Source organism: Nymphaea colorata, unplaced genomic scaffold (genome assembly GCF_008831285.2).
Source record: "Nymphaea colorata isolate Beijing-Zhang1983 unplaced genomic scaffold, ASM883128v2 scaffold0682, whole genome shotgun sequence".
Taxonomy (NCBI): domain Eukaryota; kingdom Viridiplantae; phylum Streptophyta; class Magnoliopsida; order Nymphaeales; family Nymphaeaceae; genus Nymphaea; species Nymphaea colorata.
Genome location: NW_022205188.1, coordinates 35,768 through 42,050, shown reverse-complemented (window position 1 = coordinate 42,050; position 6,283 = coordinate 35,768). Strand labels below are relative to the sequence as shown.

At 39.6% G+C, this 6,283-nt stretch overlaps 3 pseudogenes; 2 read left to right on the top strand and 1 right to left on the bottom strand.

Moving 5' to 3' along the window:
- Positions 1 to 91: 91 nt before the first annotated feature.
- LOC126409639 (ATP synthase subunit beta, chloroplastic-like) lies at positions 92 to 1,864 on the bottom strand (annotated as a pseudogene).
- A 754-nt stretch (positions 1,865 to 2,618) lies between these two features.
- Positions 2,619 to 4,429, top strand: LOC126409641 (ribulose bisphosphate carboxylase large chain-like; annotated as a pseudogene).
- A 17-nt stretch (positions 4,430 to 4,446) lies between these two features.
- LOC126409640 (acetyl-coenzyme A carboxylase carboxyl transferase subunit beta, chloroplastic-like) lies at positions 4,447 to 6,283 on the top strand (annotated as a pseudogene).

The following is a 6,283-nucleotide window of genomic DNA, read 5'->3' as shown; positions in this document are numbered from 1 at the left end:
GAGCTAAATTCGCCTCAATTACTTGTCTCTTGCCTTCTGCTTTACTCAAGTTAGCTTCAGCTATTTCAAGAGTTCGCTGAGCTTTCTTGCGGATCAATGTCACTACCCTTCTCCGCATCATTGACTAATATGGTGATTTCATTATTGCCTATTCTGGCAAACCCCCCCATCAGAGCCATCGTTAACCATTGGTCGTCGAGGCGTATTCTTAAAATACCAATATCTACGGCCGTGGCAACAGGGGCGTGGTTTGGTAATACGCCGATTTGGCCACTATTAGTAGATAAAATGATTTCTTTCACTTCTGAATCCCAAATAATTCTATTAGGAGTCAGTACACAAAGATTTAGGGTCATTTCTTCAATTTGCTCTCTACTTCTAAGTTCATAGCCTTCGCGGTAGCTTCATCGATATTACCTACCAAATAAAAGGCCTGCTCGGGAAAACTATCTAATTCTCCGGAAAGGATCAGTTGAAACCCCCTAATTGTTTCTGCGAGACCAACATATTTCCCTGGAGAACCAGTAAATACTTCTGCTACGAAGAAGGGTTGTGATAAGAAACGTTCAATTTTTCGCGCTCTTGCTACGGTTAAACGATCCTCTTCGGATAATTCGTCCAGTCCAAGAATAGCTATAATGTCCTGAAGTTCTTTGTAACGTTGTAAAGTTTGCTTAACTCTTTGCGCAGTTTCGTAATGTTCTTCGCCAACAATCCGAGGTTGGAGCATAGTTGACGTTGAATCTAAAGGATCTACTGCTGGATAGATACCTTTGGCAGCTAATCCTCTTGATAGTACGGTAGTAGCATCTAAATGTGCAAATGTCGTGGCAGGAGCAGGATCAGTCAAATCGTCCGCAGGTACATAAACTGCTTGAATGGAAGTTATAGATCCCTCTTTAGTAGAAGTAATTCTTTCTTGCAAAGAACCCATTTCTGTACTCAGGGTAGGCTGATAACCCACGGCGGAAGGCATTCTACCTAATAAGGCAGATACTTCTGACCCCGCTTGAACGAAGCGAAAGATATTGTCAATAAATAGAAGTACGTCTTGTTCATTAACATCACGGAAATATTCCGCCATGGTTAGGGCAGTCAAACCGACTCTCATACGAGCTCCCGGGGTTCATTCATCTGTCCATATACTAGAGCTACTTTAGATTCTGCAATATTTTCTTCATTAATCACCCCGGATTCTTTCATTTCCATGTAAAGATCATTTCCTTCACGAGTGCGTTCTCCTACTCCGCCGAATACGGATACACCCCATGAGCTTTGGCAATGTTGTTGATTAATTCCATGATGAGTACTGTTTTACCCACTCCGGCTCCCCCGAATAGTCCGATTTTTCCCCCACGCCGATAAGGCGCTAAAAGATCCACCACTTTAATGCCCGTTTCAAAGATTGATAATTTTGTATCTAATTGTGTAAAAGCGGGTGCGGGTCTATGAATAGGAGATGTTGTGCGAGTATCTACAGGACCTAAATTATCAACAGGTTCTCCAAGAACATTGAAAATTCGTCCTAGAGTGGCTCCACCGACTGGAACACTTAGAGGAGCTCCCGTGTCAATCACTTCCATTCCTCTCGTCAGCCCATCTGTAGCACTCATAGCTACAGCTCTAACTCGATTATTTCCTAATAATTGCTGTACCTCACAAGTCACATTAATTTCCTGACCTGCGGTATCTCGACCCTTAACTACCAAAGAGTTGTAAATATTAGGCATCTTCCCGGGGAAAAGCTACATCCAGTACTGGACCAATGATTTGAGCGATACGTCCCTGATTTTTTTCCACAAGTGTTGAAACTCCGAGACCAGAAGTAGTAGGATTTGTTCTCATAAAAAACTGAACTATGTCTAAAGTTTTTGCGAATATTACCGAACCGAAAATGTACGATAGCAAGTTGATCGGTTAATTCAATAAGAAATGGGAGTTAGCGCTCGATTTTGTTGGTACTATTCAATCGAATCCAATTCAATCGCTTACTGATTTGATTCAATGAATGAATTTTCAAGTTCACCCAACCCAATCGATATTCGAAATATCGAGTACGAGTAGGTAAATAAGGATCATGAGGAAGTCTTTCATTTATCTATCATTAGAAAGAGAAACAATCCCATCTAGAATTATATATATATGGATATATATAATGTATGGAATTCGAACCCGAACTTGATTTATGAGTCATTATTGATATCTCATCCGCTGATCTTCCTTATTTTTTTATTTTCGCCTAGTCTTCTTTCCATTTTGTATTCTGTATATTTTTTCACATATACGATATACATATACAACATATATCACTGTCAAGAGTCAATTTTTTATTATATTAATTGGTTTGTTTAGTAGATAAAATAGATAAAAAAACGAAAAAAAGCAGAAGGAGACCAATTAGGAACTTGAGAAAAAGGGGTTGGGTTGCGCCATACATATGAAACAGTATACAATAATGATACATTTGACGAATCAAATACTATGGTCCACTAATGAAGCATTTCAATTTCTAATTAGTTGATATTAGTTGAGAATTTTGTCAGGGATTGCTGTGAAAGGTTTCATTCACGCCTAATCCATGTCGAGTAGACCCCGGTTGTTGTGAGAATTCTTAATTCATGAGTTGTGGGGAGGAACTTATGTCACCAAAACAGAAACTAAAGCAAGTGTTGGATTCAAAGCTGGTGTTAAAGATTACAGATTGACTTATTACACTCCTGATTATGAAACCCTTGCTACTGATATCTTGGCAGCATTCCGAGTAACTCCTCAACCTGGAGTTCCGCCTGAGGAAGCAGGAGCTGCGGTGGCTGCCGAATCTTCCACTGGTACATGGACAACTGTGTGGACCGATGGACTTACCAGCCTTGATCGTTACAAAGGACGATGCTACCACATCGAGCCTGTTGCTGGGGAGGAAAATCAATATATTGCTTATGTAGCTTATCCTTTGGACCTTTTGAAGAAGGTTCTGTTACTAACATGTTTACTTCCATTGTGGGTAATGTATTTGGGTTCAAAGCCTACGAGCTCTACGTCTGGAGGATCTGAGAATTCCTCCTGCTTATTCTAAACTTTCCAGGGCCCACCTCATGGAATCCAAGTTGAGAGAGATAAATTGAACAAGTATGGTCGTCCCCTATTGGGATGTACTATTAAACCAAAATTGGGGTTATCCGCAAAGAACTATGGGAGAGCGGTTTATGAGTGTCTCCGTGGTGGACTTGATTTTACCAAGGATGATGAAAACGTGAACTCCCAACCGTTTATGCGTTGGAGAGACCGTTTCTTATTTTGCGCCGAAGCTATTTATAAAGCGCAGGCCGAAACAGGTGAAATTAAAGGACATTACTTGAATGCTACTGCAGGTACATCCGAAGAAATGATCAAAAGGGCGGTATGTGCCCGAGAGTTGGGAGTTCCTATCGTAATGCATGACTACTAACAGGGGGATTCACCGCAAATACTAGCTTGGCTCATTATTGCCGAGACAATGGCCTACTTCTTCACATCCACCGCGCAATGCATGCAGTTATTGATAGACAGAGGAATCATGGTATTCACTTCCGTGTACTAGCTAAAGCGTTGCGTATGTCTGGGGGGATCATATTCACTCTGGTACCGTAGTAGGTAAACTGGAAGGGGAACGAGATGTCACTTTGGGCTTTGTTGATTTACTACGTGATGATTTTATTGAAAAAGACCGGAGTCGCGGTATTTATTTCACTCAAGATTGGGTATCTATGCCAGGTGTTCTGCCCGTGGCTTCAGGGGGTATTCACGTTTGGCATATGCCTGCCCTGACCGAGATATTTGGGGATGATTCCGTGCTACAGTTCGGTGGAGGAACTTTGGGACACCCTTGGGGAATGCACCTGGTGCAGTAGCTAATAGGGTAGCTTTAGAAGCGTGTGTACAAGCTCGTAATGAGGGACGTGATCTTGCTCGTGAAGGTAATGAAATTATTCGTGAAGCTAGCAAATGGAGTCCTGAACTGGCTGCTGCTTGTGAGGTATGGAAAGAGATCAAATTTGAATTCGAAGCAATGGATGTCTTGTAATTCAGTGATTCGGATTCCCGTTCGTTCCACCAATTAAAATTAAACTCGGCCCAATCTTTTACTAAATAAAAGGATTGAGCCGAACCAACTAAAGAATAAGGCTCCTATGTATTTGCATATATCAATATGTACATACGTATGCTATGCAGTATGCAAGCAAGATCTAAAATTAAAATCTTCTCTTTAAAACTAAAGAGTTCAATCTTTCTATTGTTGGATCCATAATGAACCCATGGATCCTCGGGATTGGCGGATCATTTGATATTCTCTCTAGTTGTGGACTATAGATCAAGCTAAGGGTCACAACTCCTTCTACTCATCCCGTATATTGTCCTTTTCGTTCCATGTTTCAATAGAAACTAATATTCATAATATATACAAAATTATTCAGAGGAGGGAACAGATCTTTCTTTCTATCTTTCTAATGAGTATTTGTCTACGACATGGGAGAAAAACCTCTGTTTTAATTGATCTTTATTTAATTTATTATTGAAGTGAAGAAAAGATTCCATTATATCATATATAGTGATAGTGTAGTGAGTGATACTCCGGCTTCCATAAGACAAAAAAGGAATCATTTCTTTCAATACTCACTTCTTATTATTAGTATTAGAGTATGAGATAATAATCCTAAGAATTGGATCCATATGCTTATTCCGATCGGAAATGAAATAGTAGATTATTCAGCGAATGACTATTCATATATTGTATTGTATTTCCAAACAGGAGGCGGAGGGGCTTTATGGAAAAATGGTGGTTAAATTCAATGTTGTCTAATGAGGATTTAGGGCGCAGGTGTGGACTAAGTGCGAGTCTTGGCCCTATTGGAAATACCAGCGGGAGTGAAGAACCCATTATAAATGATAGTGAGAAAAACGTTAATAGTTGGAGTGGTAGGGGCAGTTATAGTTGCAGTAATGTTGATTATTTACTCAACTTGGGCGGTGTCAAGGACGTTTGGAGTCTCATCTCTGGTGAGACTTTTTGGGTTAGGGATAGTAATGGTGACAGTTATTCCATATATTTCGATATTGAAAATCAGATTTTTGAGATTGACACTGATAGTTACTTTCTGGGTGAACTAGAAAGTTTATTTTCTAGTTATCTGAATCTAAATAATGGGTCTAAGAGTTACAATCGCTATTATGATCATTACGTGTATGATACTAGGCATAGTTGGAAGAGTCACATAAATAGTTGCATTGACAGTTATATTCGTTCTGAAACCAATATGGATAGTTGCATTCCAAATGGTAGCAACAATTCAAGTGACAATTACATTTATAGTTACATTTGTAGCGATAGTGAAAGGGGTAGTGACCGTGGGAGCTCCAATCTAAAAACTAGTGGTGTTAGTGACAGTGATTTCGGAAGACATAATGATTTAGATAGAAATAAAGATACAGACATTTATGGGTTCAATGTGAAAATTGTTATGGATTAAATTATAAGAAATTTTTTAGTTCAAAAATGAATATTTGTGAACAATGTGGATACCACTTGAAAATGAGTAGCTCAGATAGAATCGAACTTTTGATTGATCCAGGCACTTGGGCCCCTATGGATGAAAACATGGTCTCTATGGACCCTATTGAATTTCATTCTGAGGAGGACCCTTATAGGGATCGTATCAATTCTTATCAAATAGAGACGGGTTTGGCTGAGGCTGTTCAAACAGGCATAGGCAAACTCAATGGTATTCCTATAGCAATTGGTGTTATGGATTTTAAGTTCATGGGGGTAGTATGGGATCCGTAGTAGGCGAGAAAATTACACGTTTGATCGAGTATGCTACTGATAGATCTCTCCCAGTTATTATGGTGTGTGCTTCTGGAGGAGCGCGCATGCAAGAAGGAAGTTTGAGCTTGATGCAAATGGCTAAAATATCTTCCGCTTTATACAATTATCAATCAAATAAAAATTATTCTATGTATCAATCCTTACATCCCCTACAACTGGTGGAGTGACAGCCAGTTTTGGTATGTTGGGAGATATCATTATTGCCGAACCCAATGCTTACATTGCATTCGCGGGTAAAAGAGTAATTGAACAAACATTGAAGAAGACAGTACCTGAGGGTTCACAAGTAGCGGAGTATTTATTCAATAAGGGTTTATTTGATCCAATCGTACCGCGTAATCTTTTAAAAGGTGTTCCGAGTGAGTTATTTCAGTTCCATGGGTTCTTTCCCCGCCCTTGAACTTGAACCAAAGAAATTCAAGT